General features: G+C 42.1%; 1 non-coding gene across 1 annotated transcript; it reads left to right on the top strand.

The window, feature by feature from the left end:
- The first annotated feature begins 397 nt into the window (after window positions 1-397).
- On the top strand, window positions 398-504 carry LOC141616399 (small nucleolar RNA R71). Its single transcript, XR_012530749.1, has one exon. It is a non-coding gene; the product is annotated as a small nucleolar RNA R71 (small nucleolar RNA).
- The last annotated feature ends 17,360 nt before the right edge of the window (window positions 505-17,864 follow it).

A 17,864-nucleotide genomic window follows, 5' to 3' on the forward strand; every position in this document is an offset into this window, starting at 1 on the left:
CCTACACTCACTTGGGTCATGACCCAAAGTTCCACAATTCTCACATATCCCACTTGGGATTGATGAGGATGCCGTCATGGCATTGACATGATGCTTTGATGATTTTGAGTTTTCCTCAAGTCTAGCCATAGCTTGTTCAAACTTCAAGTTGATTGTGTCAATGTGAGCACTAAGTTGCGCACCCAATTGAGTAACGGAGTCCACTTCATGCTTTCCTCCTCTAGTAGCCTTGCGAGGCCTACTATATTGTGAATTATGGACCGCCATTTCCTCAATTTTGTTCCATGTTTGATTGTCATCAACTTCGGTGAACATTCCATTTGATCCCATATTGAGAATGTTCCTTGAATCTTCATATAAACCATTCCAAAATTGTTGCACTAAAAACCATTCGCTAAGTCCATGGTGAGGACATGAGCGACAAATACCTTTGAACCGCTCCCAAGCTTCATACAAAGATTCTTCATCCCTTTGCTTAAAACCCGTAATTTGAGCTCTTAGCATGTTAGTCTTTTCCGGTGGGTAGAATTTTTGTAGAAAGCTAGAGCCAACTTCTTCCAAGAATCTATTCCAAGGGTGGCCTTATCAAGGCCCTTCAACCATTGCTTTGCGGTGCCGATTAACGAAAAAGGAAATAAGACCCATCTTATTTGGTCTTGAGTCACGCCCGTTTGAGAGATAGCATCACAATAATCGCAAAAGGTTTCCATATGAGAATGAGGTCCTCACTAGGCATTCCCCCGAATTGGCTCCTCTCAACTAGTTGGATGAAGGCGGACTTGGCAATAAAATTACCGGTGAGATGTTGCGGTGTAGGAGTACCATTTGGTAGATTCTCCTCGGTGGGTATAGAGTGTGACGAGAATTTAGGCATTGTAGGTGGATTTTGTGTGGTATTGTTTAATGGGTTCTCTTCTCCTTCTATTGCGAAAGGATTGACAAACTCACTAGTGGGTTGAACAACTTCACCAACACCTCCCAAATTCCTCCTAACAAGTCTCCTATTATTCGTCAAGGTTCTTTTGATTTCACGGTCAAAAGGTAACAAATCTCTTTGTAACCTTCTAGACATGCAAAATATCAAACAACTCGAAAACAATTAGAACAAGCCTTGAGGAGTTTTACTTCCCCAAGGTGAAAAAGACACAACTAAAAACAATAAAAGAAATCTTAAATCAATTAAACACCGTCCCCAAGAACGGCGCCATTTTTGATCGAGGCCATTTCGTGTTCACAATTAAGCATATGTGGTCGTTGGTCAATGGTCGATACAAAACACAATTTATACTTCACGAACAACTCTACAATTAGTAAAGAGGCAAGTAAAGGTCGGATCCCAAGGGACGGGTATTGAAATGAGAATTCTATTGTAACTAGTAGTGTCTAGGGGTGTCACAAATTGGGTTGATGTAGAAGGTTACTAAACTAAAATAGCAATGAAAATAAACTAGCAAGATGAATAAAATAAGGGGTGTAAACAATTGATTAAAGGCACTAGGGTGTTATGGGTTCATAGGGGAATCATGGGATATGATCATACAAACATGTTCTCAAATTATAAGCAAGCAATTATTGTTGTGATGGATTGAGTTGGGTTATATCTTACAATCCTAGGAAAGTTTGGGTCCGGAGCCGAATCGATTAGATTGTACAACACCTACAAGTCGACTTAATCTTTCCTACTCAACACACGCATGGTCTAACAAGACTCGAGTTGGGTTATGTCTTACAAGTCAAGTTGAAAGGATAGAAGATGATAGTAAATGCAAGGATTCATAGGCTTAGCATTTCATCAAATATAACATGTGCATGTATTAAGCTCAAAACAAGCAAGCAAATAAGATATGAAAGCATATTGATTTAAGCATGAATCATCCCCCATGTTGGTTTCCCCTAATCACCCATTAAACCCTATTTAAGAGACTACTCACTCATTATCATGTTGATCATGCTAGAAAGGTTGTCAATCATACTAACATAATGAAACATGATGAATAAATGAAAGTAATTAACAATAATTAAAATGGGATTAAGAGATTATACCTACTAATGATTCCAATAATAAAGCAAGAATAATAGAAGTACTTGAATCCTAGATTGAGAGGTTGTCAATCTCCCAATAATAACCCAAATAATCTTCAATTACCCAAAATAAAGGAAGAACAAGAGAGAGATTAAAGAACTAAAACTTGGATTAAAACTTGATTAATACTTGATTACAATATTGAAGAGAGATTTGATTGATATTAACTACACTAATTATTGATAAGAAGAACATGCTCCTCTAATTAGACTAATGGGGTATTTATAGTGAAAATTAGGGAGGATGCATTAGGGTTAACTAAGGGCTAAACTAGTAATTACACTTTTTAAGTTGAGCAAGGAGAATCCGGTATTTTCTGAGAGAAGGGCTTCTCTTTTCGTAGCTTGAAGAATGAAAATCGTTTGCATCTTGAAATCCGTGCGGATTGGAGTCGGGACGGTCGGATCTGGACTGAGGAATCCGAACGGATTCAGGAGAGGGACGCTCGGATTGTGCTGGGGGAATCCGAGCGGATTCCAAGGTGGGACGCTCGGATTGGGCTGGACGGACGGGCGGATTTGGTACAATCCGTTCGGATTGTAGTTCAGCGTCAATTCTTCTTCTTTTCTTCCCTTTTCTTCATAAATTCCTTGGGGATTTCCTCGGGGACTCAAGGATCCTTTTCTCAACATTGTTCTTCTACTATGATATGTACAAAGGCCTTCTAGTCTTGTCTCTTCTTGATGCTTGGTCATTGAATACAATCAATTTAGCCTCGTTTTGCCATGAAAATGCAAGATTCTTACTCCTTTCCTACCAAGGGATCAAAATCTCAAAGAATATGCAAAACAAAGAACTAAAGATAAGAAATGACCCAAATAGGCACTAAAAAGCATGGAAACAATGGTAATTCGGGGGCTAAATATGCGCCAATTATGGTCACATCAATGACGGTACCAACAAATGTGTAAGGCTTGTGTTTACGATCGGTAGGTCGTAAATACGCGTCGGATTGTGACTTTAGAAGTCGAGTCGAGAATTTTAAGGGAGAAAAGAGGGGGCGGACACTCGCGTAACTCTCAAATGGGTGGCATTTGAGGGGTATTTATAGGAGAATGAGTGGTTGTGTGAGTTTTGAGCGACGTGGCCACTTGGGCTGCTCAAAGAGGCGCGAGCCACGTCGCGGGTCTTCGAGCTGTGTTGTCGCTTTCACAACAAACGCAATCCTGATTTGTTCTATCCTAGGTTTTGTAGTCACATGTTTGGTACTTGACCAACATGAATCCGGGAAAACTTAAGGTAGAAGGCTTTGAGATATTTTGGTTTTTGTGTTTGACTCGGTTTGACTCGTTGTTGGAGCCGGGATTTGAATTTTCGAGTCGGTTTTTGGTCCGGTGTCGGTTTTGACTCTAGTTAGTGTCATTGCGACCCCGTCGTCGTGCATTAAACACTCCAGGTATTTTTGAAATGTTTTGAAATGTTTTATTTTCGAAATCGTTTTTAAGTTTTCCGACGTAAAGTTGTACACAAATTGTCGATCAAACGCTGCGATTCCAAAACATGTTGTAGTCCGATAATCATCGGGTGTTTGTTGGAGTCTCAGCAGATACTGGGTATCTACAGAGCCCCCAATTTGACTGAGGCTTGGACAGGGCGAAAGTCAAAGTAGAGTCCCCAGGTCCATCGAAGATTACAACCTGAAGACCCAAGTGACGTCGAGGCGGCTCGAAAGGATTCGGGCCAAGGACCTGCCGTCGGGAAGGGCGACGCCAAGGCGACTCGAGGGTACGAGTCAAGTACCTGTCGTCGGGAACAGTTTAGAGTCTGTCGACTGTCCGTGCGGGTCGTTTAAAGTCCGTTAGACTACGTACAAAGGCTCGCCAGCCATAAGAAGGAGTCATACCTGAGGCATCTTCGGATATGTCCTTGCGCGTTTGTGGATAAAGGCTCGCCAGCTGTGCTGCGTTTGTGAGGAGGGCTCGCCAGCCGCGATGCGTTGTAAGGCTCGCCAGCCGTGACAAGAAAATGTACCCGAGGCATCTTCGGGATGTGTCCTTGAAAGGTTGCGGACAAAGGCTCGCCAGCCGTGATAAGGAAATGTAACCGAGGCATCTTCGGGATGTATCCTTGAGCGCTTGCGGATAAAGGCTCGCCAGCTGTGATAAGGAAATGTACCCGAGGCATCTTCGGGATCTGTCCTCGAATGTTTGCGGACAAAGGCTCGCCAGCCATGGTAAGGAAATGTACCCGAGGCATCTTCGGGATCTGTCCTCGAATGGTTGCGGATAAAGGCTCGCCAGCCATGGTAATGGTCGGTTAATGGACCATGGGAATAGCCGCGTCGAATGGGCTTGTTTGAACGTAGCGAACTCGTGATGCCGCTGGGGGAAATAGTGAATTCAAATTTTCACTATCACCGTTTTCGAAAATGAGCGGGTTCTGCGAGGAAGCCCCCTGCTGGTATTTGAAGGAATAGTGAATTTGGAATCTTCACTATTGATTGAAGTGACGGTTTATGTGCCGTCGTTGACATGTGATGGAAATAGTGAATTTGGAATCTTCACTATTAATTGAAGTGACGGTTTATGTGCCGCCGTTGACATGTGATGGAAATAGTGAATTTGGAATCTTCACTATTGATCGAAGTGACGGTTTATGTGCCGCCGTTGACATGTGATGGAAATAGTGAATTTGGAATCTTCACTATTAATCGAAGTGACGGTTTATGTGCCGCCGTTGACATGTGATGGAAATAGTGAATTTGGAATCTTCACTATTGATCGAAGTGACGGTTTATGTGCCGTCGTTGCTTGAAATTTGGAGAAATAGCGGTTTTTGAATTTTCGCTATTAATTCTTGAAATTGAAGGAAAATAGTGAATTTGATTTCACCAATATTTTTGAAATTGGCGGTTTTGATCGCCGTCTGCTTGAAATTTTTGAAAATAGCGAATTTGAATTTTCACTATTTGGTTTTGTTTGTTTTTGAGGAAATGACGACATTCAATATCGTCAACGAAAATCCGAATTTGTTGTGTGGAAATTGGGCCAAAGCCCCAATTTCGCTGAAAAAGCAAAGGGGAGACCTGGTTTAGGCGCGAGCCATCTGGCGATGGAAGCCGGCTTCCCTTTTTTCTGTTAAAAAGACGCGAGGTTGAGCTGCGGATGATTCATTATTCATCTTCAACCTCAAAATCCCGCAAAATCGCCATTAAAGGACCTTCTAGCTTGCCCCTATTCGTGCCATTATCAACAATGTCATCTCAAGGTATGTATTTCCTCTTGAATCCTTTCAAATTCGTTGATTTTTAGCTTGATTGAATTAGGGCGAATTTTGCCCTAAAAATCGAATTGGGCGTTTTTGATTGAGCCCATTTCGAGTGAAATTGATGCTTGCATTAGGTTAGGAACCTGTTTAGGAGTATAGGGGTGCTTTTAGTTTGCATTTTGGTCCCCGTTCCCGCTCCCTATGCTCGAAAAACGTGAGTGAGGCGAGAAACCGTCTCATTTCACAGTGCCAAGTTTATTTGCTTGGGTAGTGGGTCCCACTAGGTTGCATTGTAGTTGGGAAAACCCGTATTTGCCATCTAAGGACCTTCGTTGGATGTTTGTGGGCAAAATTGGATTCTTGCCTTTTGCGATGGTCTTACGTCTGACGAAATAAGCGCCTGTTTGGGCTTGAATTGAGTCAGTTTGCCTTGAAATGGACCTTATTGGTATTTTAGGTCACCTTGAGGCGTGATAAAATCACGTTTGCCTTTTTGCGGTCGTTTTTTGAATTTTGACCGGTTTGGGCTCAAATTAGCGTATGAATTGCCTTTTTGAGCCGTAGAAAAATCCCCATTGTGTCGGGAATGTATTTTGGGTTGTAGGCGGACCTTGTATGGGTCTTGAAATGCCGTTTTTGTGGTTTTGACTCGTCTTTTGCTTGAAAAGAGGGGCGAGTCGTTTTTGTGTTTTTTTTTTGTGAATGGTTTGGGGCGGGATTGCCCCTTGTTTTTGTATTGCAGGTTATTTTTTGTTGGGATTTACCCATTTCATGCCGTCGTAATGCCGAAATTTCGGCTGACGTTTTTTGCTGTTTGTTGGGCGGCCTTGGGAGCACTACATGGATGTGCCGGCTGCCATCAGGGAGCGTTTGCGACCTCGCAGCTCCCTGCGTCTGTACTTGGAGACGGCGATTGAGCCGGTTTGGTACTTGGACGAGCGTCTAGTTCGCCAGTGCTTTACCGAGACTTTCGTCGTGCCGGTTGACCCGCCTAGGGTGTTGTTCCAAGAGTCGACTCCTGATGAGGTTGAGGAGCACCTTCACGGTCGGAGAGGTGAGGAGCTGTTGCTGCGGGACGCCGACTACGACACCTTCCGGTTGTCGAGGCTTGCTTGGTACCCGATCGAGGTATGTTTTCCCCTTTTCTTTTGTTTTCATTGCCTCTCTTGATAGGAGGGTTTGTCATCTTTGATGTGGATCCAAATGGCAGGGAGTTGACCCGTTGATGAGGACTCATTTGACTTTCCCGACGGAGACCACTTTTCAGGGGCCGGGTGGCGAGGAGCTTGATTGCGCTACACGGAGCCCGCGGTGGCCGAGGTGACCGATGTCGGCATGGAGTGGAGGTTGATTGTTACGAGGGTGAGTTCCGACTTGAACACTTTCTCCAATTCTACTTTACCTTAATTGTATTGAAGGACATTTTTGTTTTGTAGGTGACGACCGTTAGTCACGTAACTTGTGGCGGATGGCTAACCATTTGGAGGGCGCTTTGCCGGTGACCCGGCTACGAGAGAGGCTCGGCTTTCCAGTGCACGTTTTGTGTGTTGTTTTTGTGTATTTGGTGTTGTATTTCACGTTTTTAGATCTTGAGGATCTGTTATTGTGTTTTGTAGGGCATTGCGGATCCGGCGGAGCTTGCTCGGGTCCATGCTGAGTTGGAGGCGGCCAGGTCGACGATCGAGGCCCAGGGGTTGGGGATTACCCGTCGAGACCAGGAGTTGAGGCGTCGTGATGACGAGCTGCGGAGTCGAGACGCGGAGATTGCTTCCCTCAGGGCTCAGTTGGCTGCAGCGGAGGAGTTCCACGTCGAGATGGAGCGTGAGACGCTGGAGAGTTCCCCGGAGAGGGAGTCTGAGCTGGTGGTGGTGTCTGCGTTGGCGGCGACTCCTGGTGAGACCAGGACTGGTCTGACGGGAGACGCCGAGTAGCTGTTGTAGCTTGTCCGTGTCTTGGACTCAGTACATATTTATATTTTGCGTGAGGCGGTTTGTATATATGTGTTTTTGGATTGTGGTTCATTCTGTGATTTTGGCTTTTTTTTGTGTTGTGTTTCAGAGGAGCGCTGTCGGCTGTTGATTCTCCTTTTGCTTCGCACTAGTTCCTGCATCGTTAGTGTAGAAAACAGGCAACAAATAGCACATACGCATAAACGCAAACACGTAGAAGCATTTGATTGAAAAACAAAAATTAACCAAGATGACTTGAAGTTAAAATTGAAATTTTTGAAAATTCCGTGACAAATCGTCACGTTTGGAATTTAAAAGGAATGATTTGAAAATTTGAGCAATTAACTCGTGTCATGAATTAAATTGCATCGAAATTATTGAAAATTGACTTGAAAAAAGAAAAACTCAAACCGTCAGGAAAGAATTTTTAGAAAGGGATTTTTGCGAGTATGTTTGCTTTTGAGGTCAAGACTCGAATTTGTGAGTGCTTGAATTTTTGAGGAAAATTGATGTCGTGTTATCAATTTTCGATTTTGATTTTTGCCGGAAAATTGCGAAAAAGCGAAAAATTTTCGGAATTCGACTGACATGGAAACGATCCATCGCGGATCGGGGCGACTAGCCCTTCCCCCCTTTAAAGAAAGAAAGAAAAATCCGTATGTTTAAAGCGGCGTCATGGAAACCGTGTCGGATTTCGTAAAACGCGAAAACAAAGAAATGTGAGTGTGAGGAAACACAAAATTTCCCGGATCATCCCGAAGAGGCGCGAGGTTCCTGGCGGGAGGTTTGAGGTGTCAGGAGAAAACACATGTTGAAAGAGACAAGTCAACAGCGGGAATCCTGGGGAAGCCTCAAAGAGGCGCGAGCAGCTCGGCGATGGAAGCCGTCTCTCCCCTTTTTTCTGAAAAATGCGCTGGTCATTTTGTATAAATAGGGACGTTTGCGCTTCATTGTTTCATCATCCGAAACACAAAATCATCTCTACACAACCTCTTCTTCTTCCACAAAAATATTTCATGGATGCTTTTGAGAACGCATTGCGACAACGGTGCCGGGATTTGTCGCCTCCCGAAAAGTATCAACTCGATTGCATGGGAGTTGGTCAATTGTTGGTGCTTCCTCAAGTCAAGGTGCAACCTTCGTTTCTTGAAGCATGTTCTCGGTTTTGGGATTCGAAACATCATGTTTTTGTTTTCCCGAAAGATGAAATTTGTCCTCTTGCCGAAGAAGTTGGAGTCATTGGTGGGTGGTCGGGTTGTGCTCCGGTGCTTCCTCCGACTCGGTTGTGCTACAAGGAGAAATTCTGTTCCATGTTGGGCTTATCAACAAGCCAAGTCAACTTTCTTCTTGCTCCACATGGTGTGGATATGTTGGCTCTTATCAATATCTTCTCGAATCGGTTAGATGCTAATGTCTCGGAGGTTTCTAGGAGAAGGGCTCTTGCATTTTGCCTTGTCCATGTGTACCTCTTTGTTGATGTCTTGAAGAAGGAGGGGCCAAGATGTCATGGTAGTATGACCCTTATCCATGTGATTGAGCAAATGGAGCATGGTAGAGATCCATCATGGTTGGTGCTTGGAGAGATTATCCAAGCTTTGGACAAGGAAAGCTCTTGTGGAGAAGCTCCCTCTTTTGGATCGCCAAGGATCCTCCAAGTGTGGCTATTGGAGAGGCTAAGGTATGTAGAGCCTCCGGTTAATCCTTCTTCTTACTCCTTCCGTCACCTTACTATGAGGAAGAAGTTGTACCCGGATAGTTTTGCTTCCACCGAGGCCTATTGGGCCGCAAGATTGGCGGAGGAGGGTGGTCCTCATATCCGTTGGGTGGTGCCGTGGTGGCACTTGAGGTCCTTCACGGGGTTGCCCGCTTCGGGTGCTAGTCCTCATTCTTTGATGGTGGTGGGCTTGAAGGTTGTTTCCTTCATTTATCCCGAAAGGCTCATGAGGCAAATGGGGCGTCAACAAAAGGTTCCCGCTCAAGATACTCTTGTCCAAGAGAATGTTTTCCGGAATTCCGAGCTTGTGGAATTCTTTGAAAGGTGGTGGGCCACTCGGCCGTTTTGGGAGGTGCCAAACCCCGTTGCCACGACATGGGTGACTCCCGCTTATGTCAAGTGGTCACGTGCTCCGTCCTTGGAAGAGAGATCCAAATTTCGTAAGGACGAGGTTGTCGATTTGAAGTATCGAGAGGTTGGCAAAGCCAACCGTGACTTCTTTGAGGAGTATGTTGATGGAGCTACCTCCGATGTGATGAGACCACCGAAGAGGAGGAGTTCCGGCCCCAAGAATATGGTGGGCCGTGCATTGGCTCGTCTTGGGTCGAACATGGGGTCTTATGCTAGACCGGAGGCCATCGCCGTCTTAGATCCGTTGAGGATCCGTTCCGAGGAGGAAGTCCATGCTAGGCGGGCCAACAAGAAGAACAAGGGGAAGATGTACCCCGAAGAAAAAGGCAAGGGTAGAATGGAAGAGTGAAGACCTCCATTACCCACTTTATTATTATGTTGTATTATTGTTGTGAGTTTTTATTATGTTGTACTAGCTAGTTGTTGTGTGTTTTGTGCTAGTTTTACTATGTGAGGTGTGTTAGTTGACACCTTAGCTTCGACAAGTTGTAGACTCGTCGAGCTTTATTTGTTGTTGAAATTGTAATCCCTCCCATTATTAATTAAACAAGAGGATTGCTCGTGTAGAAAGTTGTGAACGCTTGTTTCTTCCATCCATTTGGTAAAGGCAATTCGATTTGAATCGTCCTAAACATTTGCACTTGGGAAAGTGGTATTTTGTGGGAAGGGAGAAAGGCTCATTTTGTATTTTGGTGGGAAAGGGAATGGTTTTCCCTTCCTTTTTTGGGATGTTTTTTTGTATGTGGGTAATGTTTTTTTTTTTTATTATGGGGATGGTTGTATCCTTCTTGTGTAAGAAAGGACTGCCTACGTATTCATCTGAAGAGGTGAAATCAAACCATGATCGTAGTTCGAAATGTTTTGGTGAATTTGAAATGGGTTTTGTGGTTGTATCCCTCAAGCATAAGAGGGACTGCCTACGTATCCACCTGAAGAGGTGAAATCAAACCATGCTCGTAGTTCAGGGGGTTTGTTTTTGTAGTGCAAATGGACGTTGCCTTTTACGGATCAAAGGACATTCGGAACGGGCAAGGTGTCGCAGCTTAGACTCGATAAAACATGCAATTTCAAATCAGAACATTTGAGGAACTTGACTTGAAAAGGGTTGAGGTCGTTGCTAGTTGCAAAACTAGGCTAGGTTTCCGTCACAAGTATATAATTTCTAGACCAAGAAATATGTTATCTAGACATAAACTTCTATGCCAAATCCAAATATGTCATTAATTTTTTTTAAAAAGGTTCGTAAGGTGGAGTTCTCATGGTTCTCATTATGTTGGTGGTTCTCACCGGATCCCAATTCTCTCTCTCTCTCTCTCTCTCTCTCTCTCTCTATATATATATATATATATATATATATATATATATATATATATATATATATACTCTGAACACCCATATCAATTCTCCAAACTCCCATATAAACAGTAAACTTTGAACACCCTTTTATATATCCTGCCACCCTTGGACCGGGTCTTCATACATCACCCGCCACCCCTGGACCGGGTCTTCATACAACAACAATACAAAAGTATTCAACATGGATAATAATTAATCAACGGATTAACAATAGCAATTCTTATCAATAATCATCCAATAACAAATATCCAATATCCAATTCCAACCATCATTCAAATATTAGTTATCACCAAGGCACATTCAAGTTGAGTAAATAACCTACCTGATTAGCAAATATCCCAATTACGCAATCCAAGCGAATTCAACTAATAATAATCCTCAACAAAGTCGTCGCCTATCATAATCATAATCATAATAATAATAATAATAATAATAATAATAATAATAATAATAATAATAATAATAATAATAATAATAATAATAATAATAATAATAATAATAATAATAATAATAATAATAATAATAATAATAATAATAATAATAATAATAATAATAATAATAATAATAATAATAATAATAATAATAATAATAATAATAATAATAATAATAAAGAGAGAGAGAGAGAGAGAGAGAGAGAGAGAGAGAGACAGGGCGATTAGGGCGATTTGTGAGAAAAGCTTGGCTGCCCCTTGCCGTCATTTGTCCTTATCTGCCACCGCTGCCTCCACCACACTAAGGCCTTTAGACCTCCCGCCACCGGCCTGTGGTGTCCCCTGGTGGTCTTTGGGTTCTGTTTTGGTGGTTTTTTGATCTTTTCGATTTCGGGATCGTTTAGGTTTTCAGTCTGGTTGCTGGTCGCCGACGGCTACGCATCTTCGCGGCCAACACCACGCCGGTCTCCTGGTATCGCAGGTGTTGAGGTTGTTGTCGTGTGTGTTCGTTATAGGGCTCGTGCTGCGGGGTTTTCTTCTCGGTTTGTGTGTGATTGTCGGCGTTCTGTCATCGCCGGCGTTCTGACACCGTCTTTTTGATCTCCTGTCGTTCGCAGTGACTGCCTATGCGTTAAGTTTTCTTTTTTTTTCGGCATTTCCGTTTCCTTTTTTCGACATTTCTGTTTTCCTTTTCCTCTTTGTGTCTCCTCGGCTGTCTTCTCCGGTGGTGGTGTCGCCTTCTGCTCGCTGCTTTTCCTCGATCTGTTTGGGCCGTGGTGTTTTGGGTTCAGTCTGTGGTGGCCGCTGCTTGGTTAGGGATTGCTTGGGTTCGGTGTTTTAGTGAGTTCTGGGTGCATAGTTGCGTGGTGCAGAAGCAGATTGCTTTTTCACGTTTTCTCCATCCACACTTGCAACGTTGACTTGCAGAGTTGACTTGTAGAGTTGACCTGCTTCTATGTTTTTTTTCAATCCTCACGCTTCTTCGAGGTTAGTATTTGTGTTTTCGGTTTGGTGTTTTCCCTGCCCGCACATCTCTTGTCTTGGCAGCCCTCTAGTGTTGATGCGTGTAGGTCTTTACGTTTTGGGTATTATTTTTTGCTTTGGCTGGAGGTTGCGTGAGTTCATGCACGTGAGGTTCTTGCCTACTTGCTTCATCCATCATTTCGATAGCTTTATGTTCGTTGGTCATGCCCAACTTGGTAAGGTATCACTGTCCTTTTGTTGGTCTTCATGGGTGTCTGGATAATGGTGGTAGGGGTCTTGTTTAAACTGCTATGCTACGACACTTGCAGGATCGACACTGTCGTGGTGAAGCTATGGTTCTTACACGTCAAACTCTTTCTGATAGTTTGACTGTTTATTCTAATGCTGAGATTACTTTACAGCGGATGGGGGTTTGGTAGTGTGGGGTGTGCCTTAGAACCTATACCTTACCTAAGAGGTGTCAGCATAGTCGGCACGATATTGTGGCGTCTCCGATTTTTTATGATGGCCATGTCCGTTTTTTTATTTTTAGTATTCCCCGACCTACTGTTCCGTCTCCGTCGGTTATCTCGTCTGATGCTGGGGTTGAGCCAGTTGGTTAGACCATCTCTTTGCTTGATCGTTTGCTTTCTTTGGGGTTACGCACTGTGAAATCTATCCCTCCTAAGTGTCGCCTTGGGTTTGCTCGGGTTTTAAAGGGGGCTTTGGATGATGTGGGTGGCTCTCCTGGTACCTCTCCTGCTGGATTCGTTTGATTGTGTTGCCCCTTTATATACTTAAGACCTTTTCCCCGAGCAGTAATCTTGAGTGTAGGACTGCTGTCAGACGTCAGCGCCAGGAGGAGAGTATTTCCAGTGCTATTCTTGCTTGGGGTGTGCCTGGTGGCAGTTTGCAGCTTTTACGGGCGACTTTGGATGAGGTTCCCCCTTCCTTTCTTGTAGAGGAGGATCTTGATTTAAGTGCGCTTAACCTTCGGCAGTGTCGGAGGAAGATTTGTGATGGTCATTATACTGCTGTTGTGCGGGTGCTTTCTTCATCAGGTATTGCCCCTTACTCGGATGCCACTCTTGTGGCTTTGCGAGAGAAGCACCTTATCGCCCCACCTCCTTCATTGCCTCCTTTGCCTGTGGATCATCATCCTCTTGTTTCCTCTTCGGCAGTGGTTTTGGATATGATTCGGAGTTTCCCACGTGGCACTTCTTGTGGGAGGGATGGGTTTCGTCCCAGCACCTTATGGACTGTTTGGGTGGCACTGCTGTGGCTATCTCTGATGATTTGATCGCTTCTATTACTAGGGTGGTTAATCTTTTTCTTCAGGGCCGGTGTCCTCTAGCTCTTGGTGAGTACATTGCCAGCGCCCCACTCACGCCGCTTGTTAAACCGGGTGGTGGTGTTCGTCCTATTGCTGTTGGCACTGTCTGGAGACGTCTTGTCTCTAAGGCTGGTATTTGTTTGGTTGGTCCTTCTTTGTCTTCTTATTTTGCTGGTCTTCAGTTTGGGGTTGGGGTGTCCGATGGAGGAGAGGCTATCTTGCATGCCTTGAATCGGCTCATTGAGGCCCGTGGTGGTGGTGTGGGACTTTCTATGTTGCTGATTGATTTCCAGAATGCTTTCAACCTTGTTGATCGTGCGACCATGCTACAGGAAGTCCGCCGTCGTTGTCCGGTTCTTTCCCGTTGGGTGGAGTTTTGTTACTCTGGCCCGGCCCGTCTTTATTATGGGGAGCATTGCTTGTGGTCTTGTCAGGGTGTCCAGTAGGGTGATCCTTTAGGCCCTTTGCTTTTCGCTTTGATTTTGTATCCCTTAGTGTGCAAAATCCGGGACTCTTTTGACCTTACTATGCAGGCATGGTACTTGGATGATGGCACCATTGTTGGGGACACTTTGGAGGTGGGGAAGGTTTTGGATTTGATTATGGCGGATGACCCTCGTTTTGGACTCCATCTTAATGTCGCTAAGACAGAGGTCTTTTGGCCTATTGAGGATCCTCGAAGTCGGCTTACCGGTGTTTTCCCCCCTTCTATTGCTCGGCCCTTGCGTGGTGTCTCTGTTTTGGGTGGACCTGTCAATACTTGTCCTATTTTTGGCAGTGAGCTTGTGGGGAAGAGAGTGACTAAGACCATTGAGCTTATGGACTTAGTCGCGAGGATTGAGGACCCGCAATGTGAGTTGCTTCTACTTAGAGCTTATACTGGTATTTCTAAGCTCTATTTCTCTCTTCGTACTTGATCCCCCCCGTGTGTTTGGTTCGGTCCATCTTCCTTTCGATGCCGCCCTTCGTTCTAGCTTGGAACGTATTGTCACCGCATCTGGACCTGGTTTTGGCGATTGGCAGTGGCGCCTTGCTACATTCCCTTTTCATCTTGGTGGGCTCGGTGTTTATGCTGCGGGGGATGTTTTACACTATGCTTTTCTGGCGTCCCGTTTGCAGGCTAAGCTCCTACGGCCTTCTGGTATTGTAGATGCTGGTCCTACTTTTGACGATGCCTTGCGGGTGTTTTCTGAGACTACATGTTCTGTTTTTTTACGTGATCCTAGTGAAATCGCTGCCCCTAAACTTATGAAGAAATTGGCATATATATATTTCGCGACAGTTGTTGCTGCTTCAGAATCTGTTTTCTCTTTGACACCGCGTCAGCTTGCATTTTGGATGTCTCAGCAAGGTGCCCACTCTTCTGATTGGTTGCGTGCGGTTCTTATCTCTGGGTTGGGTCAGACTATGAACGGGAGGACTTACAGTAGTGTGCTTGGATATCGACTGGGTGTTCCGTTATTTACGGTATCTAGGCCTCATCCTGCTTACTCTCGGATTTTTGCTCATGATGTTTATGGGGACCACGGTGTTTCTTTTACTGGTACTGTGGGTGTTAAGCATCGGCACAACCTCGTTTGTGACACCTTATTCGACATCTGCTATAGGTCTGGTATTTCTACGGGTAAGGAGGTTGATATCGGTTTGGTTGACGGACATGGTAGCTCTATTCGTCCTGCGGATTTGCTGCTTTATTCCTGGGACAGAGGGCAAGATGTGTGTGTCGATTTGATAGGGTCTTCCCCCTTGACTCAGACAGGGATGATCGATTTTGTGCCTGGGGGCGGGCTGGTTGTCGCTGATGCCACTCAGCGTAAGTATGCTACGTTTGGGGATTTATGCGCGGCAGCTGGTTATGGTTTCCTTCCTTTCTCTTTCTCTTCGCTTGGGAGTGGGTTCGATGATCTTGTTGCCTTGCTCAAGCGGATCCAGAAATTCTCGGTATCTCAGGATGCGGGGGCTCGGGTGGCCGCTTATATTTTTACTAGACTTAGCTTTGTTGTTGCTAAGGGGGTGGGGGCCCAGATTGTCTCCCGGCTCCCCACCAATTTCATGTAAACTTTTATTTTTCTATCTATGAAAGCTGCGCGCATCTCTTCATAAAAAAAAAAAAATAAATAAATAAATAATAATAATAATAATAATAATAATAATAATAATAATAATAATAATAATAATAATAATAATAATAATAATAATAATAATAATAATAATAATAATAATAATAATAATAATAATAATAATAATAATAATAATAATAATAATAATAATAATAATAATAATAATAATAATAATAATAATAATAATAATAATAATAATAATAATAATAATAATAAAGGGTAAATTGATAACTTATACCTAATATAACCCACTTTTTCAAATCTTATACCTAACATAATTTTCTTTCAAAACCTATACCGAAAATCTTTGTTTTTTTCATACTCAATACTAAATCTCATGAATTGACCTTATTACCCTTACTAATTACCCATCACCACACTTATGCCCACCTTATTTATTCAAACAGTCAAATCCACCACATTAACCAATTAACCACCACATACATCCCATCACGCCACCACTACTCACCTTCTCCCTCCGCCAGCAGCATAGCCAATGTCCGGCTGCCATTGCAAGTGACTTCCCGCCGGCATTGCTGCCCACATGTCCTCGATCCCGACAACACCAATCTCAAAATCACCCCATATTGTGTCAAATCGTTATACCTTAACCACCATCTCTTCTAAGAGAACCCTCCCCACCACCAATAATCCGTCAGTGACACTCAAAAATCCCCGATTTGGCGTTTTTTAGAGCGGAGAATAAGCTTTCGGTAATGGAGTCGTGTTTTTCTATGGTTAGTAGTCGTGAGAAGAGTTTTAGGTTGGTGAGTTTCTGACGAAACGAAACGACGGTTAAGGTGTGGATGAGGTGTAGGTGGGGGTTGTGGCGATTATGTGACGGTCGTCTAGTAGTGTACGTGGGGGTTGTCACGGCGGTGTACGGTAGGTGGGCTGTTGGGGTTGTGAGTTTGGGTATGTAGGTTTGAGTTTGGGGAGATTGTGGGTTTGAGTTATAGGTGTTTAATTGGGAGACACTAGGATGGTTTCCCGGCAGGAGGTGGCAGGGGGTGGCAGGGGGATTGCAGCGGTGGTTTCAGTAAGGGAGGTGGTGGGTCGTGGTGGTGGAGGGGTGTATGTAGTGAATGAGAGATATTAAGGATTAATGGTGTGGAAAAAGAGTGGTGGTGAGTTGAATAGTAAGGGCAAAATCATCAATTCTTGCCTTTTTTTGAGACTTGGTATCGAGTTTGTGAAAAAAATAGGATTTTTGGTATAAGTTTTTAAAGAAATTTATCTTAGGTATAAGATTTGAAAAAGTGTGTTATACTTGGTATAAGTTATCAATTTACCCTAATAATAATAATAGTAGTAATAATAATAATAATAATAATAATGGGTTATTGCTGATGCTGATCCTTTTAAGAAAAAAAAAAAAAAAAAATAATAATAATAATAATAATAATAATAATAAGGGTTTTTTGATAACTTATACCTTGAATAACTCGTTTTTTCAAATATTATACCTAAGATAACTTTCTTTAAAATCTTATACCTAAAATAACATTTTCTTCCAAACTTGATACCAAATCTTAAAAAAATGCCTTAAATTGACGATTTTGCCCTTACTAATTTGATGGTTTTTAGTGGTGGCAATCGTGGATGTGTGTGTTAATAGGTGGGAAAAGGATGATGGTGTTTAATTGGTAAGGAGAAGATCATCAATTCAGGGGTTTTTTCGATATTTGGTATCGAGTTTGGAAGAAAATTTTATTTTAGGTATAAGATTTTAAGGAATGTTATCTTAGGTATAAGATTTGAAAAAGTGAGTTATTCAAGGTATAAGTTATCAAAAAACTCTAATAATAATAATAATAATAATAATAATAATAATAATAATAATAATAATAATAATAATAATAATAATAATAATAATAATAATAATAATAATAATAATAATAATAATAATAATAATAATAATAATAATAATAATAATAATAATAATAATAATAATAATAATAATAATAATAATAATAATAATAATAATAATAATAATAATAATAATAATAATAATAATAATAATAATAATAATAATAATAATAATAATAATAATAATAATAATAATAATAATAATAATAATAATAATAATAATAATAATAATAATAATAATAATAATAATAATAATAATAATAATAATAATAATAATAATAATAATAATAATAATAATAATAATAATAATAATAATAATAATAATAATAATAATAATAATAATAATAATAATAATAATAATAATAATAATAATAATAATAATAATAATAATAATAATAATAATAATAATAATAATAATAATAATAATA

The sequence above is a fragment of the Silene latifolia genome, chromosome 11 (genome assembly GCF_048544455.1).
Source record: "Silene latifolia isolate original U9 population chromosome 11, ASM4854445v1, whole genome shotgun sequence".
Taxonomy (NCBI): Eukaryota; Viridiplantae; Streptophyta; class Magnoliopsida; order Caryophyllales; family Caryophyllaceae; genus Silene; species Silene latifolia.